Consider the following 19,709-nt stretch of genomic DNA (forward strand, 5'->3'; position numbering starts at 1 on the left):
GTTTTTCTCGGGTTATTTTTAGAAAGATTTACTGGTTTTAATTTTGGTAGTTGGATCCTAAAAAAGGAAGCATGGCACATGGCCTCTTAAAAAGTTGCAAAACCCACTCTCAATAAAATTTAATATGCCCTGCCTTGGCTTTTCTTTAATGTGCACCGTGTGGAGTGCAGCGGTATAACATTTTTAGCATCAATCATTTCAGCACAGTCCTGACTAATGCGACTACCTCACACCTCTGCAGATAGAACGCTTATTCAACAGGATCACTTATTTTCTCTACACTATTCACACTTGCGCTCACCCACAAACATCACTGGCAGCTTTTCCTTGCTCTCGGATGTTACTGCCCAGTGCGGGAGTCACTGAGTTCACAGACACCCAGAGAACTGTGCTCTAGGTGCGTGCATGCCGGTGCGCACGCTGGGTGTGGCTGATGCATATCTCTGTGTGTCTAGGCAAATTTCTCAACCACTAAATCCTGATGGAACAAGGGTGACCAAATCTTCCGCTGCAGCGAGCCGGAGTCCTGTGTAATTTGACAGAGCTGTGACATGTTACACCAGCTGACTGGTTGGCTCACGTGCTCTGGAAAGACACTCCAGGAAGCATTTTGCTGCTATATGTATGATGTGAAATCAATGCTGCTATGGATTGTATTATTTCTTGCACGCTTCTTGTGCCCGGTGCAATCAGGAGAGTGCAGAATACAACAAATAGGAGCAGGACCTGAGGGGCATGGTTTAGAATTTGATAGGAATGGTTGGATTCGATGATCCAGTGGGTCTTTTCCAACCTGGTGATTCTATGATTCTAAGTTCAGTCCGTCTGAGATCACATTAGTAGATGTTCTGTGCAGAAGGGCCTCTGAACATTTTGTCTATAAGACAGACACACATACAAGCACAAACCAGAAAACACTCCTAACAACCTGAGAACAAACTAAAGGTGCTAGGATACAACACTAAAATAGATAAAATCTGCAGGGTACAGCAGGAAGCATGAGAGATCGAAGTGTCACCAGTTTCCTAGGTCCCAGAAGTAACGGGGAATTTGCTCTCGCCCCCTAAAAGAAGAGACCAACCAGATACCACCATGTACCCTTGATGCCATCTGGAGCTTTGGCTTTGTGACGTTAAAATGTGCGCAACAGGGGAGTGCACACACCGTGGCTGATCACTTACCCATGCGGGTCGTGATGATTAACACTTCAGCTAATAACACACTCCTTGAACTGGAAGCCCAGCTTTCCGCAGGGTGGGTTAAATACCGAGACCGTATGGAAGAGGATTTCAAGAAGAAGCCCTTGTTGGTCAGCACGGCACTGCAAGACCATAAACATCTCATGTTTCCCCACAGATAAGGTTATGAAGCAGCAATGTGAAAAGTACTACTGATTTAAAGCAAACATCCCCACTTTCTAAATCTAGTTTTCCTATAGGGAAAGTTTCTCATAAAGCACAGAGATGCATAACGTTTGGGTTTTTAGGGGAGACAAATCAGTACAGCTTTGAACCTCCCGTATGAGACATTCACTAAGCTTTTCAAAGGAACAGGTGGATTTTAAAACAGAACTAGGCACTTCATATTTAATTATCCAGCCTTATCGCCTTCGACTGATTTTCACACAATTAGAGGTGAATCGGCCACAGGATATGGTTAGAAGGAAGTTCATAGAAAATAGAGCACGTGAAATCTGGAGCTAAAATACATATGGCCTAATTTAAAAACAGGATTAAAGGAAATTCACAAAGTCATTTCGCTGCCAGATTTAATTAGTATGTTTAATACATGAGATCACCTGAATCTACTTTTACTTGTTTTGTGTCCCATTAGGAGTTTCACAGGACCAGTAATATGATTGAGTGGCCCTTGTGAGGGATGGAGCGTAGGCTGCTTTGAAACAAATTGAATTAATTCAAAATGATTCTTTCCAGGTATGACATTCTTGGAAACAGATGTGGGGACAAGGAGGAAGGGCATCAAAAATACAGGCACACAGACCTATAACCATGCCCATTTTTTTTAATACATCGGCACCTTTTTAAATATTTGCAGAAATATTGTAACAGCAGAAAGCCTTTTCAGGTAAGATTATAACGGATGGTACTCCCTGGATTTAGGTTAGCATTGGAGATACTACAGTGGCAAAGGTCCTCACAAAAACCTTCCATCTTTAGCAGTTCCCTAAGATGTGAAAGCTGGGGGGGTGGGGCTGGACCTTGGGGCTTTTTTTGGAAGATGTTAAGAGGTCAAATTTGCACCCAAAGGCTTCGCAGTGAATGAAAGGGGCCAGAGTCCAGATTGCAGCTGAGTTAGAGCCATGGTGGAAAGGGGAAAGGGGGCCTTCCTTTAGGTGACATTCACAGCCTTTCCACTTGAGTTCACTATCATTGATGGATTTTACACAGAAGTCACTCAGGAGTTTACACCACTAAGTAGCAATGTAAACCCTTAAACTGGACAGATAGAGCAGATTTTATACTGTTTCCCAAACAAATGGTATCATACACAGTTTAAATAGTACATTTTGATAGCTAAAATACAATATAACAGCAGAGGAGATGAAGGCAAGTACAATCAGGATAGTATCAGGGGAAAAAAGTCACAAGACTGATTTCTGGAGACTCAGAACATCTAAAACTTGCACCTAACTCTTCAAGCTACAAGTGCTCAGCTCGCCTGAAAACAAGCCCATGCATATGGATCCTCATTTTAACCTACAAAAATATTTCAAAATCCAGGCCCTGATCTGGCAAGACGTGGAATGTTTTCCCTCTTCATCAGACAAGCCTCTAAAGAGATACTGAAGCGTGTGCACTGCAGACGCCGGAGCGCAGCCACAAAGGCTGATTTACCGAGCCAAAAAGCAGTCACTGCTGCAACCGCCGCGCAGACGCACCCGCTGCCTCCAGCACAACTTGAGCGGAGACTGAGGGCACTTGTCACTTCACAGGGGGGCACTCAGTGTCCCCCAGGCTCACGCTGGGTCTACATATGGATGAACCAAATATTTCTCACTACACTCTTCCCCTTTCAGGCCTCCCAAGCTTTCAATTCTGAAGGGCGAATTCATTGAAAACATCTGCACCACCAGCAACATTCTGTGCTTTTTCCAAACCTCATCCCCGTGGCAGCTGTGCGGGAACGGAGAATAGACAGAGCTGCACCGGGAGAGCCTGCAGGCAGCGAGCGGCAGCACAGAGGGGATGCTGGAGCTCTGCCTCCCACTCCTAGGTGCTACCTAGGCTGGCTCACCTCCTGCGCCGCGCGCCGCTCTCGGCCGTGCAGCCCAAGGGTTTCCACAGCAACTGCCACATCACATCGCATGGCTCCTGCCTGGGCGACGCAGAGCCCTTCGTGAACGACTTTGGCTCAGCAGTCTGTCATGTTAACTTCTGCACACCTACGGGCTGCAACGTGCTCCCCTTGGCACCAGGGCCAACCCTGGGATTGTTTTGGGGGGAAACTTATGCAGCCTGTATTTCTCTTCCCTTTGTCCTTTTTCCCCTTTTTCTTCTCACGCCGCAGACTCGCAGCAGTGAGGGAAGGGCTCTGTCACCGTGTCACAGAGCTGCGAACGGGACCAACCCCGTCTCGCCCACCGGCAGCAGAGACGCACCCAGGGAAAGGCCGCGGGAGCGTGTTTATGGCAGTAAACTTTAATGAGCCGCATGAATTCTTCAAACAAGGGAAGGGAAAAGATTTATTTTTGTTTAGGGAATAAGGGATGCGGACCAGCCTCCAGCAGGCCTACCAGGAAGGCGTGTGTAAGGGCTTGCGTGACCATCTGTTTCTCCTCCTTATCAGCGCTCCGATGCCAGCTGCCTCTGCGGCTGAGCCGTCCCACGTGCGGGCTCCCCTGCCCGGTCCTGCGCTGCCGTCTGTCTGCTCCTCGCTAATCCCACGGAACCGTATGCGCCTGCTTCCCACCGACCCCACTCGGCCACAGCCCAGCCTAAACCCCAGATAAATCACAGGGGGAAGCTGCCCGTCTCCTCGATGGTGCCAGCTGGCCACGCTGCTCCCCTCCCTTGAGCGCCTTCTGGGGCACGTGAGGGGATGCCGCGCTCGCCTCCCGCATCACCTTTCCCCGCGGCTCTCCAGCACGCAGCCTCCATTGCCTGCAGCACCATCACAACACAGTCCAAGCCCAAACAACTACAGGATTTATGTTCCCTGACGTAGCACCCGCAGCCCAGCACTGCCACGCTAAACTGCAGCTAAAGGGGGCAGGGGTTAGTGTTTGATAGGGACGGTCAGACTCAATGATCCGGTGGGTCTTTTCCAACCTGGGGATTCTATGATTCTATGACTTTAAAGCTGCAAAGGCAGCCCAGGAGTCAACACCCCGGACAGACGGACAAGATACAAACCTGACACCACACGGACAGGCAGAGAGGCGAGTTTCAAAGCTGCAGCCACCTGGGAGACACGCACGGTGATGCAATCCAGCAGTGGCAGCTGCCAAAGCCGTTCTGAGAGCGGAGGCCAAAGGCGGGCAGAGCGCCCGCAGGGGCGCGGGAGGGGAGCGGGGTCCCGTCCCCATCTGCAGGGAGGTGTGAAAACAGGCAGAGCCACAGCCAAGCTCCCTTCAGGGTGACTCACGGCACGGGCGGTGCAGCTCTCCGCTAAGCCTTGTGCTCAGAGACCGTGAACAACCGGGATTGAAAAAATATGTATAACCTGGCTGAAGGACAGCAAGGCGCCGAGGAATGGGGGGGAGGCAGGAGATGGCAGTGGCTGGCTGAGGGATGACAACCTCAGCGACGTGGATCTAGGATGCTAAGTGTCACGTTAGTGTTCCTTGAATAAATTACAGGATGAAATTAGGAGAGGAACAATCACAGAACCATAGAATCACCAGGTTGGAAAAGACCCACGGGATCATTGAGTCCAACCATTCCCATCAATCACTAACCCGTGTCCCTCAGCACCTCGTCCACCCGTCCCTGAAACCCCTCCAGGGAAGGTGACTCAACCCCCTCCCTGGGCAGCCTCTGCCAGTGCCCAATGACCCTTTCCGTGAAAAATTTTTTTCTGATGTCCAGCCTGACCCTCCCCTGGCGGAGCTTGAGGCCATTCCCTCTCGTCCTGTCCCCTGTCACTTGGGAGAAGAGCCCAGCACCCTCCTCTCCACAACCTCCTTTCAGGTAGTTGTAGAGAGCAATGAGGTCTCCCCTCAGCCTTCTCTTCTCCAGGATAAACACCCCCAGCTCCCTCAGCCACTCTCCATAAGACTTCTTCTCCAGCCCCCTCACCAGCTTTGTTGCTCTTCTCTGGACTCGCTCCAGAGCCTCAACATCCTCCTTGTGGTGAGGGGCCCAGAACTGAACACAGGATTCGAGGAGCGGTCTCACCAGTGCCGAGTCCAGAGGGAGAAGAACCTCCCTGGCCCTGCTGGTCACGCCGTTTCTGATCCAAGCCAAGATGCCATTGGCCTTCTTGGCCACCTGGGCCCCTGCTGGCTCATGTTCAGTCGCTGTCAACCAACACCCCCAGGTCCCTCTCCTCCAGGCAGCTTTCTAGACAGACTTCTCCTAGTCTGTAGCTGCTCAGGGTTGTTGTGCCCCAAGTGCAGGACCCGGCATTTGGCCTTGTTAAACCTCATCCCATTGGTCTCAGCCCAGCGGTCCAGCCTGTTCAGATCCCTTTGGAGCCTCCCCCCACCTCTGCGTTACCTCTGTAAGGAGGGCAGCAGGGAGGATGGCAGGGGGGCTGCTCACCCACGGAGCAGCAGCCAGACCCGGCCTTCTCAGGTCACTCGCAGAGGCGGAGAGGATCCATCTGTGTCACCAGAATATCTCTGAGCCCAGGAGGCATGGGCACAGACCGAGCATGGACACAATTCAGAACAAAACAATGCTGCTGCTCCCCAGAGAATTTACCATCGATCTAAGTGTAAGAGCAGTAACAACAATTGGATGTAGTCTCTCCATCTGGGATTTAGACGTTTGCAGGGAGCTGCCACAGCAGTTTCACAGGCATTCAGCCCCTCTTCAGCCTCACTCCTTTCCAGCCTGTACAAAAACCCGTATCGCATGCAATTTTCACTTTAACCTACATGTTGAACTTCAATGTCTTCAGTGAACACAGGGGTAGAGCCGGACTGATGCACTTTTCAGGATGGGTATGCAAACTCAAATCTGACCCGGGTTATTACAGACTAAAATCCATAACAACAGCAACTTCATAATTTAACTGTTTGTCTGCCAAAGACACCACACGAAGGCTGTTTTCCTCTAGGTCCCTGGTATCGCTGCCACCGCTGCGGGCTGTGGCTTTGTGAGTGACCTCCATGGCACGACTAAGGACTGAGCAGGACCAACAACTGAATCACAGACCCTGCGAGAAGCATTTGCTGTGATCCCAGCATTGAAGGATCTGGCAAGGCAATGCAGCAAATGTCAGCTGAACTAACTATTGCAAATCTTTGACTGCAGCTCGGGGAACAGTCAGTCGTCCATCCAACTTATTTCTCATTTTAACTCTTAAGTAGTGATTTGTATTACAGAACAAGCTATGATTCTTACCCCCTTTGTGCTAGGCACTGCACACAGTTTTTCAAGGCATTTTTTGCCAAGGCAACCTGTAAACTAAAAAAAAAAAAATTATGTACAGAGAAATGGAAGGGAGAGATGTTCTGTCATAGTATCAAAACATAAATGAATATTGAAGAATATATTCTCACGTAAAAAAGTGCTTACAAAGGCTACCAGAAATCCTGGGGATTTCACTCGGACTGAGTACTCAAGGTATGAATTATCTGAAACAGACAGGGTAAAACTTCCTAACCAAACATGCCGCACAATGTACAAATGTGGATTTGAGTGAGACATGAATTCAGGCTGGATCCAGTCCCATGAGGGTCATTCCCATATTGTACAGTACAAAGCATAACTTTGTGATTAAAGAGAACTGAAAATAAATCCTTGTCCTGCTTTGGTAATTTTCATTTACAGAGATGCAAAGCACAAACATTTATAAACAATATTCTTACAGGACTTGGAGGGTATCCTTCCCTTTCAAATAATTCCTATTTAAAGAAATTCTGACCTCACTTAAAATGAGATGCAGCATAGGAGCACGCAGAGCTTTGTTGGAGAAAATAAATACTATTAAAAATAAAATTAGTGTTGGAAAACCTCAGGCAATGATCCCAGCCAATCAGCCCAGCAGGCTTGGAGGCAGACACAGAAGAAAGGCTCAGATAATGCAGTGATGCAAGACGCAGAAGAATCTGCTTGCTTGGGTAAGATAGAAGATCACTATTTAACGCTACCAAGACAACACCTCCAGGCTCTTTTATTTAAGAACTGAGCTAACCTGGCTCTGTTCAGCTCACAAGTCTGCTGAGACTAGATGATGATGAAGTCAGAGGGAAGATAACTGGAAATTAACCTTTACGGACATTTCTGTTCCCGAAATTACTTCCCTTTCTATGCTCTGTTGCTGGCTGTGGCTCAGAAGTTTCTTATTCCCCCTTAATGCTAAAGTTAAAAACAATTAACTCAGCTGAGGATTGGGTCCTGAACGTCTGTTGCTCTTAATATTGGTCTGTTCAAAGCAGGTAAAGTTAATGGTGCTCAAAAAGCCTCCAGAAGGTCAGTGAGAGGTGCAGAGGGCACCCTGTGACTTGGTATTAAAACAAAGAAATTCCAGTCCCAGTTTCTCGGCCCCCGTAACTTCAGAGAGGCAGGAGACATCATATTCATGCGAAATGCAAATAAGGAAGGGGATGTATGTAATGAACTGGAGGGGATAGGTAGTTACTCAATAGTGCAAATAATTAGTTGGAAGAAGAGCTTATAAGTACAGCATTGGCAGAGGTGCTTTAGAAGCCCAAGGAGGAAACGCAGCCACAGATCCTTGGAAATATCAGCGCTGCCTGCACAGCTCCATGGCGAACGCTATTCTGAGGAGGTGAGGAATGCGAGGCAGGGGGTCTGTGGTCTATGGCTGGTTTTTCCATCAATACATATGTCTGACTTCGAGTAAAAGATTAACGAGACAGCTAGCAAATGTCCTAGGTGGTGAATGGATAAAATGCTGTTTGTACGTGTCAGATGAGGGAGGGCTCATTCTCCTCTCAGACTCCGAATGAGTCTGATAGGATGCACACCTGCACCAGGCAGATTTCCTTGACAAGGTAACCCTTTCCACTGGAGAATGCAAGGAGCACGTCAGCATACAGCTTACCTGACACGTACATTCTTTCAGTCAATGTGGTTTGGAAAGAACCTTCCACCTACTTTTTTTTCTGCATGTGACGTACATTGCTGCATGTTACAGAAAAGCCCCAGGTAAAGTAAATGGAAACTCTAACCAGCAGCTACGCACCTGGTGTTTTTGCATTTCCCAACAGATATTACAGTTGCTGGAATGATGTGTGAATCTTCTACAACACCTCCTATTGACAATTTACTTTAGGTGTGGCATGAGAGAGATCTGTGTTATTGATACTAATGACCCACAGCCTGTTGCTAAAGACAAGGAAGAAAGGAACTGAGGGAATTTATAGTTTAAAAAAAAAAACAACCAAGAAAAACCATAAAGCCCCACAAGTATTTACAATCTATTATATTTGACTGCAACCAGTCTGTTACAGGCTGAAAAGACTGCAGACAAGCTGCTGCTACTTTCAGTTTCCAGGGATGGGCAGAACAGCAAGCTCACCCTTCCTGGGGATCAAAACCTGTGTTGCCTTGTCCTCTCCCGTGCTCCCAGTGATCCCCCAGAGCTGGTGGTGTCGTGCCACTGGCCTGAGTCCTGCTGCAAGGAATGCAGCGGCGCCCGGCCACCACCAGCACGAACCACAAACTCCTTGCAGATCTTACTGACCTGGCAGCTTAGCTCTGTGCAGTAACACCACAAAAAACAGGAGCATCTTTTCCTTTCCCATTGCCCTCCTCCTGCTTTTTACTTTTTCTCTGGAAAAACCTGAGAAAGTTAAGCAGATTACCCGGGGAGAACAGTGATCCATCACATAACACTATCGTTAAGTTCAGCATCTCTTGTTCTGACTTTACAGTTCTGATTTCTGCTTTACCTGAAACCCATGAAGCGTGAGCCATGTCCGTTTTCCTTATGCCATGACGGGGAGGAATGCTGATATGTGGGAACTGACAAAGAAGCACGAGGGAACCGACGTTCACCCCTTCATCCCGATGAAATCTGCTGGTGAATCACAGGGTAAGAACTTGACCTCACCCATGAAGCTGCGTGAAGATTAAAAGAACTTCCTTGTATCTCTTTGCTGTGCCTCTGACTACCAGATTTATTGGCTAGAGATGAGCAGTTAAATCACCCCACTGAGCTCAAGGAGAATGAGTTCAAGTCTTGTCATGGGCCACCCTTGAAAACTCTAAAAAACATACCCTACCCCTTTTGCTGAGTCAAGAGCAACCAGTGCTGCTGCTGGGCACATCAGGCAGACGCAGTTGGCTGAGGAAGGGGACACATTCAGCCATCCCAGACCCTTCCACGTTAGCGACAACAGATATATTTTTGTGATACATGCTTGGAGCCCTGAACGAGAAGCTGATATTGCATGAAGTCAGACATCAAATAATGTTTCTATCTGACTCAAGTCTGCCAGCACATGAAGCGTGGGATGAGCTTCTCCAAAAAATTTGGGAAACAATTAGAAAATTCTAAGGCCATCTACAGCCACTTCTGAAAAGCCAGAAAGGGGAGCACCGTGAACTGAACATGATTTGTTATGAATTGAACAGCCTTCTGTATTCAAGGCTCTTTGTCATGTAGGGATTAAAATGGTCCTAATACTCCTACAACTTCAGCTCTTTCCACTGCTGAGCGCAGCTCTTGAACTCCTGGGGATCTGGCCCACGGTCACTGCCAGGGTGCCGTGTCCCTGCTCGCCGGGACTGCTGCCAGAGCACAGGAAATAAGACACATGCTGGCCCGTCCTGTACTGTACTCTTACTTCTATTTTTTTCCCTCTTTGCAGCTGCAAAATACAACCGAGCAAGTTAAATTCCACTTCCCTTGAACACGGAAGCAAGCAGCGCGTTTTGTCACATGGTCACCTCAGCAGACCGCAACAACAAGCAGTCACCTGGTGAAACAATCCACCTGGAGATTTGGAAGGAAAATTTCCTTAGGGCAGGTGACACTGGACATCTGGCAGCCCTCTACTTTTGTTCTGAGAATAACACCTACGCTGTAGGGCGCGCTGCCAGAAGCTGCACCCTGCTGGGACGCGACCAGCCCGAGATGAAAGGGAACACCAAATCCAGAAGGGATGATTACTGATGTTCAGGACCGAGGCACTTGGGAACACGCTAGTTCCCCTCAGGTGTTCAGCACTGTTTGGTAAAGTCAGGCAACTAAGAAAGTTAATCGGGTCAGCGCCAGGCTTGCATATGCTTTCTCCACAGGGATAACGAACTCCTTGCCAAATATTCAGATTGGGTAATTGCTACCTGAATTACCAAGAGCATGCAGCCCAAAAGAAAATAACTGCTTAGAGTTTCTGATCGATTGCATCACTCCCTGCCAAAGTATGCAGCAGGATGAGAACCATCAACACATGATGTAAGGATACAAGCCTGCGCGTAGCTCAGACGGCAGAGATGACCCCGTCGTGGCTGCAGCAGGAGAAGCATTAACCCTCACACTCTGCTTATAGGAAAGCGATCAGTCGATTTTTAACTCCAGAGCATTTGTGGAATCCAGAGATTCCCCAAAATAACCTTTCTTTTCTTAGCACACAGGGGACAAGCATTCATCCCTGCTCTAAAATGTAAATTTGACCAAAGCTAATTTTAACCCAGCGTCTAGCTATGAGATCATTGTTCTACCAGCATACAAGTTTAGCCTCACGCTGCCACATATTTTATGACCAAGCGCAACTTGGAGCAGAGCCTGTACTGCCTGTCAGGGGTCCTGCTACAGGATAAAAACCCACCATCCATCTCATTTAACTACAAAGCTCTGGTGAAACTCAGGTTCCCTCTAATAAAGATGGTTGGGTACTGCCAAGATTTATAGAAAAATTAGGCACCCAGAATATTAGAACAGAATTGCATGTGAGAGCTTGGGAGTCCTGAACCATTTTAGAGGTGCTTTTCTTCTTTGCAACCAAACAGCGACACAATCCAGGGAAGAGAACAGAAATTATTCCCATTTTCACTCTATTCCAGTCAGCCATGCACGCGGTGCTGACTCAGGAACAAACATTAAAAAGCAGGAGCCATGTGGGAATTTACAATTCCAATTGTGCATCCTTCAGGCGGGGTCACGACAACAGTGTCAAGCAGGTCTGAAGCGGGAGGGGTGAATAGGTGGGGGGAGATTTGACAGCGGGGGGAAAACTGTGCTGGTAGAAGAGGCCCCAGCAGCAGCAGGTCCGATCGACAGGTGCAGCCTTCAGGTTGAACCATGATCCTGAGGTTCTCAAGGAGGAAAGTGACAGCCCATATCAAAAGTGAACAAGGAAGACACGGTGCAACAACAACGAGAGAGAGAACATTACGATACCCAGCCCAGCACGCACTTCTGCATGGCTATAGGAGATTACAGTCCTCCTTGGTTCATCAGGTTTATAACTAAAATAGTTAATTCTAGATGTCATTGCAAACAAGCAAAGACAGACTCAAAACTGCATCTCTAAGAAATCTAGGAGATGGTAACGTTATTGGGGCTTATACAAGGTGCTAAACCTGGCCACGGGTGAAACAGCATTCAAGGGCTGCACTCGGTGCTTTCAGAAAATCATTCTACTCTGCAATGATGTCTTGCCCGATTGTGTGATGAAGTTTTACCTTATTATGCAGAAAAGCATGGACCAAAATGCTAGTGCAAGAAGATCACAGAGCTTTAACGATGGGCTGAAACTTCAGAAAGACATTTGTTTTAACATTTGACTTCAGAAAGTATCCAAATACCTTCAATAACAATGTGTTTGTCTTCTATATGAGATAAAGGATAAACAGTCAAGAGCCTTTATGTCATTGTTGAGTAGATCATCAAATTAGTGTCTCAATTAGGGATCCAATTAATCTCTATTAAATAATTTCTCAATAGAAATAAAATCATTGTCATTTAAGATAATAATGCTGGGGTGTGGTTTTTTTTTTAATTAATGCTATTATGAATAGGGTTTTTTAATCAATGTCCAAATTGCAGTCCCCTTAAGGTGGGAGGTATCCAAAATTCAGATCTTGTAGCAGGCCTCCCTCTCCTACATATACATAAAAATACTTCTTCATCTTTTGTGAAAATATCTTTCTTCTTGAAACAGGAACAACCAATTCCACTCCTCCCATTCACACTGAGGAGAACATTACTCCCTAAACAGCGCCACTTAATCCAAAACAAACAGCAAGATATCTAAAATATCCCTTAGTTTACTAAGCAATGTAAGACTTGGAGAGAAGAGAGAGAGAGAACCTCCTTCTTGGGTCAAAGGAGGGAAAGAGTGTGGATTCAGAGGGACCGTATGGGAACGGGTCTTGCTCTTCATCAAGTACCGTTGTCAAATTTATGAGTGTTTCCACAGAAAAACAAGCGTCAGAAGGGCCTCCTGGGTTGCTATGTGGCAGAACTGACTTCCACAAGCTCAGGAATGTTGCTGGTTTCTATGATAGAGCTCTTAATCTTGTAATAAAGTCACTTTTGAATGTATTTTGCACTTGGCAATGAGCTCTCCTAGCACTGACCTCAGTGTGCAGCCCTTCTGACTAACAGGGCTGTGGAAATATCGCTAGAGGCAGGTCTTGCACTGCTTTCTTTTGTCTCTCCATTTACTCTTTGCAGAAAGATACTACCAGAAGCAGAGAAAGGCTGTAAAACTGAAGACATCGTTTTAAATCAAAAGGCTTTTAGTGGTTGTATTAAAGGGGCTGTCTGTGTTCCCAACGGTGGCTACAGCAATTGCATGATGAAAACATCTAGACAGGTACATAATTTAAAAAAGAAAAAGGACATCCCTCCCTCTTCAGGAGAGGTTAGGATTTACATTTCATTAGGTTTGTTTGACTAAAGAAAGAGAAAAAATGAGGGCAGAGTGAAAGAAGGAGGAGTGGTGAAGGACAGGGAAAACACAAGATGAGAGAAAAGAACAGACAAGAGGGTAAAGCCGGGAAGGAGGATGAAAGAGAGAGATGACATCTGAGCTGGACAAGGGGTGAACCACAAACCCAGTCATTGCCAGTGTCCAGGAACAAAAATAACTCATTTGTCCAGCAGCAGCAGGGCAGCTGCCAGTGTGGCGGGACGGTGTCTTCCCCACGGCACATCGTCCACCTCTCCGCTTCCAGACCTGTCCCCTTCGCTGTGCTGCACAGCAACACTCGGGGTGTCCTCTCAGTCCCTGTGGTTGTGGTTAGGAAACTGCCGCATGTTGGGTCTCAATAGAAAAAGTATTTTAATACAAGAAAAACAGGAAACTCAAGCACGTTTTGGGTCTAATTCAATTTCAGTTCCCCGATTCCTTTATTTTCTATGGACAAAAGGCATGTAACAAAATTATGAACTGGGACGTGAAGAAAGCAGAACTGTGCACATGACAGATAAAGCTGGCTCATTATGTGAAAACCAAAGCCATGCAAAATATAAATTCAGAGCAGATTAAAACACCTCTCATCCAAAAAACCAGTTAGGACCAGTCAAGCAAATCCCAGCACCTGGACAGAGTTTGAGCAGAACGTATATGAACTGGCACAGGTCACGGTTTCACAACAGCAGACCAGATTATGAAGAAATGCAAATATTCTTTCTTCATTTCAAGCTGAAAGCAACCTCTGGCTTAGGAATCTCCAGAGAGAAGGTACAAGGTACCAGTTCAATGTCAGCCCCCCAACGCTCTCTTTGCAAGAGCATCAGTGCATTTTAGTGCTAATGTACTAAAGCCTGACACTAGCTCAAGATAACCACAGTCTATTGAGAAACATAACAATAGAAATAAAGGAATAAGCCTTCATGCAATTTGCTAGGAATGTAGTTTGGACACCAACAGCCAAAACAAACTAAAATGGCAAATGCAAGGACTCTATTTTGAAATGACCTGCAAACAGATTCAGCAGCTTTACAGGGGGTCATATTTTCCACAAGGATAAACTGTCCTTGATCAATATTTTCAGTGTTCTGGCTACTAACATGCTTTCTTTTCATATGGATTGTTCTCACCTCCTCTTCTTTTCCTTGAGCAAATATTTACTGCGACCAATAAAATTTTGCTCTCTACTTATGAGTTAAAGAGCATCACATTCCTACATGCTCTTTCGTATTTCCACACGTAGAGCTTATGTGCCCACAGAAAATGACAGCTCTAAACTACATCTGGTGGCATTATTTTTAAGCAATCGTATTCACTGTAGATTTCAGACCTGATTTATCAATAATTGAATTCAATGTGGTATTAGGTCCATGAGTGAGAGGAATGAAGCACCCAGCTCAAGAAAGGCGGTGACATATTTCACCAGAGATAAAGTGTTTCTGGGAGTATGTGAAAGGGTGATGCAGTGCTCATCAGCATGGGAATAAACACATCACCTTCACAGGGAAATACCAACACGTTTAATTTTAAGGAAGCAACCAAAAATATTTTTAGTGAAATTATCGATATGCTTCTAAATGTGTTCAAGGGTTGTAACAGGTTAGAGTTTAAGTGAGCAAATTACAACCTGCGAGATGCCAGCAGACTGCTAGCGATCAGCGTGCTGGACTCCTACCTGCTAGTCGCTCATCATTCACCTATTGGTGTTTGCTGCTTGTCATCCTGAAAGCTGCAGCATGCAAGCTAGGAATGGAAAGCATCCTTGCATGTGACCCAAGAATGTCCAGCACAAATTATTTATGAAAAAAATGCGAAAATGTAGCAGATTAACATATATAAACATATATAGTGTGTCATCTAAACCTCTTCTTTTTACAGGGCAGGGGACAGCGGGGCTGCCACTGTTTCTGCTGTGTTTATACAGCTTTGGGGAAGTCAGGGACCACGCTCCACACGCGGGTCCTTTTTGCTGAATTCCCCTCCAGGAGCACAGGGGCAAAGAGGAACACATCTCTCATGAACACCTGCAACCCACAGTTCCTTCCTCAGGTACTTAAATAGATTTTCCTCACGCTACAGTAAAATGAGATACCAGCTGTTCCCCTTCGTACACCCCATACACAGCGATACTGGGGAGAAAGAAGGTGCAAGCGCCAGCAGCTTCCTCTGGGATGCAAAAGCAGAACTACATAAAGCATTAACGTCTACGCTGGACTTGGGTTCACTTTGCAAAGCCCATCTGCCCTGCAGTGCCCCCCAGAAGAGACATCACAGGCATGCTGGTACTCAAACGCCTTGTTTAGAGCTGTTCCTCATCTTAGGGGTCTCTCTCAAGTCTTCTGGTCTTCCCAGGGGAGGCTCAGCAGCCACAGACCCTCTGGCACAGCCTGTTGGGATGGTCCCTTTATAGAGGGAGAGGCACATCCACACGGACAGTGACACAGACGGGTTGTGTCGGTACGTGTGGTCTCCTAACAACTCAATTAGCACTGGACCTAACTTGGTTTAGAGCCCAGCTCAGCCTGCTCTCTGAAATGATTAGCGTAGACACGCTTTATTTCCCATGTTACCCTTCCACTGGTTGTGGACAAGCTGTGGTTTCAGTCAAGATGACCAGATTCCAGGACAAGGCGATGGCTGCGAGGCAAACATCACGCTAAGCCCAATGGCGAGGGAAGGAGCAGCTTCCCTGTGGGTGGAAGGAGGAGAAACCTATCAGCACAGGCCCTTGGCCAAAGCAGAAGGGGGTGGGAATTCCCTTCCAAAAAAGAGACATCTGTCCAGCAAGAACAAGGACATAAACGGCTCGTGCTACCTGCTCTGCTCTAGGAGATGCACACCACACGGCAAAGCCCTCCATGTCCAGTGTCAGTGAAGTGTTAAGCAGCAAGAGAATAGTCTCAAGCCCAGCGTGCTGGAAACAGCAAAGACTATTGGCTTTGGCACGCAAAGCACAGACGCCCGGGCTGCTGGAGTAGCAAGGGGTACAAACTGCAGGGCCAACAGAAGCGTTGGTGAGTGGGGCTGAGGAGATGCTGCACTGCAGGGCAGAAAAAAGGGATATAATCCCACATGCTGAGCAAAAAGGAAATCCAGATGGTTTCCTGATAATCTTGAGAGTGCGAATTTCAGATCCATCAGGGCAAGAAAGGGGAACTACAAGAGAGAGAGCCACATCACAATGTTTAGGAGACTTTCTGTTCACAGGGTTGCTGGACTGTAAGGTGGTTTTTGTACTTGGCAGTAACCGTTTTCAATATTAACACCTGTATGACAATTTGACATTTGAAAGCTGTGTCACCTGAAACCTTATCTGTCTCATGTGAGCAAATTTACCTCCTGTCAGATCCCAAAAATTTTTCCTTTTACTTTAGTGTGACTTTCCCTCCAAACTTGCAAACACTGCGTCACAGAGAAAACATCTTTTCGCCTGTTATTTGGCCGCTACCAAGCAATTATCAACAATAGCATAGTACAAGTCACATTCATCTACACATCATGCCATATATACAAAAAAGCCTCTATTTAACTAGTCCCTAATCAAGTCACAGTGCCGGTTTCAGGAGCTTTTCACGCACACCTGAGAAGAGAGAGCAGGCCGAGTTAGCAGCGGCAAGCACTCAGCGTGCAGGTGAGAGAAGAAAGGGATCCCTTCCTTGGTCTCTGCCCAGCACCCCCATAAGCCTGACCCCTTCCAAACTGTATGAATAAGATTTCAATCATTTTCATAAAGGAGATGCTATTGAACAACTACTAAGAAGCATTGTAAAAAACTAAAATAGAGATATTGTTGCAAAAATACACTGAATAATTGCAATTTGTGACACACGAGCTTTGCTGTGCTGGATATGTTAACCTACTAAATTGCAAAATTAATTCAGCCACAAAGGGTCTCCCAGCCAAGCACGCAAATTAGCGCAGTTCTGTTGCAATGGTTTATACTTCAATACTGCCTTTAATCAGAGGATCTCAAAATATATTAGTGATCCATGATTAGAAGATGTATTATATTTCCTCGAGCTGTATGACTGCAGCATAGACTGCTCTGCTCTCATTGCATTTCTCCACATCTGTAACACCGTTGAGTGGCCTCATGCAAGACCAATGAGCTCCGACCATGGCTTTGTTTCTAGTTTACAAATGTGCTGGTCATGCAGCCATGTGCCTCCAGTGTGGGAACGAATGACGCAAGTTTGTGGGAGGATATAAAACTCGTAACAGTCTTTTCCCAGGTCCCTATTTCTTGCAGTTTTCCAGTAAGATCCTCCAAAGGAGGAGCAGCAATGGAAATGCAATGTCAGAGTGTTTGTGTACACGTGTGGACGCATGAGCTCACACTGCAGTATCACAGAATCATAGAACCCCTAGGTTGGAACAGACCTTTGAGATCATCAAGTCCAACCGTACATCCCACTGTAACATCGGAGAAGCAGACAGGTAAGCCTAAAATTTACCATTAGAAAACAACCACATGCCTAACTCATCTTGCTAATCACACAGAGAATTATTCATGGTGAAAGAGGTTTAAAAATCCAATTCAGTTTTAACCATGTATTCTTATTTAAAGGCTCAAAGGAAAGTATTATTTTACAGATAGAGATCAGAGACACCAGGAGACTTACCTTTCCACAGTAGCATTGTAAGTCTGTGGTCACACTGGCAACTGCATCCACTCAAATTACTATTAATTCTTTTTACATCATCAGTGCCTAAGGACTCCTGAGAACGGAGTGTCTCCAGCCTTACCAGGCTCTGAACACACAGAGCTGCAGTCAGGCCCTGCCTGGAGCTCTCGCAGCCAACAGAAAACATGATGGAGGAAAGGCAGTAACACAACCAGCAAACCATGTGATAGGAACAACTTCAGAAGAGGTACATTTATGTTTCTTTTCTTAACAGGGTTTAGCTAAAGTGAGGGGTGTGGAACTAAAAGAAACAAGAAACTGATGGGCAAAGACGCGAGGAGAAACAGGCCAGGAGAGCTGAATATAAAACAGGGTGGACATGGCACCAACGTGAAGTGAAAAGACTGCGGGAAATGGGAAGAGGCAGACAGAAGAGAGCCAGAGCTACAGCAAAAGAGGATGGGGTGCAGAAATCCTCCAGAAGTGCAACAGGCTCTCACAGCTTCTAACAGTCCCTATTTCAGCAACTGTAGTAGCTGTTCCTCTCTGTGGTTCAGTGGAGGCACCTCTTGTGTCCTAGCCCTCCTCCGAGCACAACTCTGCACTGAGGGAAGCGGGATGAACGGGCACCAGCCAGAGCCCATCTACTTCCCCATCTCCTCACAGCCACCTCAGCTCCCTCTGCTTCTGCAGCTGCTCCACCAGCCAGAGAGCTCGGCCACAAGCCCAACCACAAGCCTAAACTTCTCTTGCTGGTTGGTTCACCACTGGTATCTCACACAACAGACCTGCTGTGAGCATGCTGCAAACATGCTGAATGCTCCTGCTTCTCTCCCATATCCACAGCATTTCCCTTTCTGGTTCAGATCAGCAGAAAAATATGCAACACGTGAGTTAGGAATAGAGAAAAGAGGAGAAAAACGGATCTTTCTGGCTCATCACCTAGATGGTCTTTTAGGTGCACTGACAAACATGCAATCCTCTTAGAAGCTGCTCCTATTAAACCCAACTAAATTTGAGGGATAGGCTTCTATCTTCATTATTTTTTCATGAAAGCTTTCAAAAAATCAAATTTAAAAAAACAAAAACCAAAATTGGACACAGGCATATAGCAGATCATGGTTTATGCAAGCTGGAAACAGAAGATGGAGGCACTGCCACTTACCTGAACACCCTTGTCCCCCGTGGGAGGAAGCGGAGTTCAAGGGGGTGGATGTACAGCCATTTCTTGTGGTATCTTGCCAATCCTCTGCCTCTGGGTCTGTTATGATTAATGCTGATCCACCACCTGGAGTCTATGTTGGCCAGTCATACTGTTTTTCATGGCAAGTAACCATAGTAAGCACGTGTAAAGGATCTCCACCCACATTTCTGAAGAGTTCTGGGACTGCTGGAAAGTTGAAGCGAAGTCAAACTGGGCCCCAGACCGCACCATGTAACCAGCTCCTCCATGGATCCACTCTCTGCTGAAGGGCTTGTAGCAAAGGTTTTGTCTCCCTTGCGTGTAGGAGTAGCAGCAAGAAAGGAGTCACAGCAGGGTCGCTTTTCAACAGGCAGCAGGTAAGAGAAGATATTTTCTGCTTCTAAGCCACTATGAATCCTGTTCAGCAGCAAGTTTTCAGAACCCTTCAGACAATACGACACAGCTCACTGCCTGTAAAGGGTGACCTGCAAACAAGAATATCACAGTTAGGGCAGCAAGTTTCTGAAACATATCAAACATTCCAGTTTCTTGGAAGTCATCATTAAAACAGCCACTCGTGGGTAAGAACAAAACCCCAAGAAAGGGTTTGCCCTCAAATGCTTTGAAGAGCCATATGCTGTGTTAAACAAAACTATTACAACACAAGCTGCAACCTACTCCCAACATCCAGAGCCAATGACTGCATAAAACTATCGGATTAGCTTTGTATTGTAAAGTTTCTACTAAAATAAAGTCACGCCTGATAATACTGATATACTGCACACTGTCCATAGGTAAATCAATATTACCTTTACCCCCCTGAGTGCAATAGTCAAGCAAGGTTTGGTAATCAAAGCAGACTGCATTTAACAGAATATCAGAA

The 19,709-nt window shown here is 46.4% G+C and overlaps 1 long non-coding RNA gene across 1 annotated transcript in view; it reads right to left on the reverse strand.

The window, feature by feature from the left end:
• Positions 1-19,307, reverse strand: part of LOC138717793 (uncharacterized) — a 56,014-nt gene extending 36,707 nt beyond the window's left edge. The window contains exon 1 of the long non-coding RNA XR_011336946.1: positions 18,809-19,307. This is a non-coding gene — a long non-coding RNA (uncharacterized lncRNA). The remainder of the gene's footprint in view (positions 1-18,808) is intronic.
• Positions 19,308-19,709: the final 402 nt, after the last annotated feature.

This window comes from Phaenicophaeus curvirostris, chromosome 2 (assembly GCF_032191515.1).
Source record: "Phaenicophaeus curvirostris isolate KB17595 chromosome 2, BPBGC_Pcur_1.0, whole genome shotgun sequence".
NCBI lineage: Eukaryota > Metazoa > Chordata > Aves > Cuculiformes > Cuculidae > Phaenicophaeus > Phaenicophaeus curvirostris.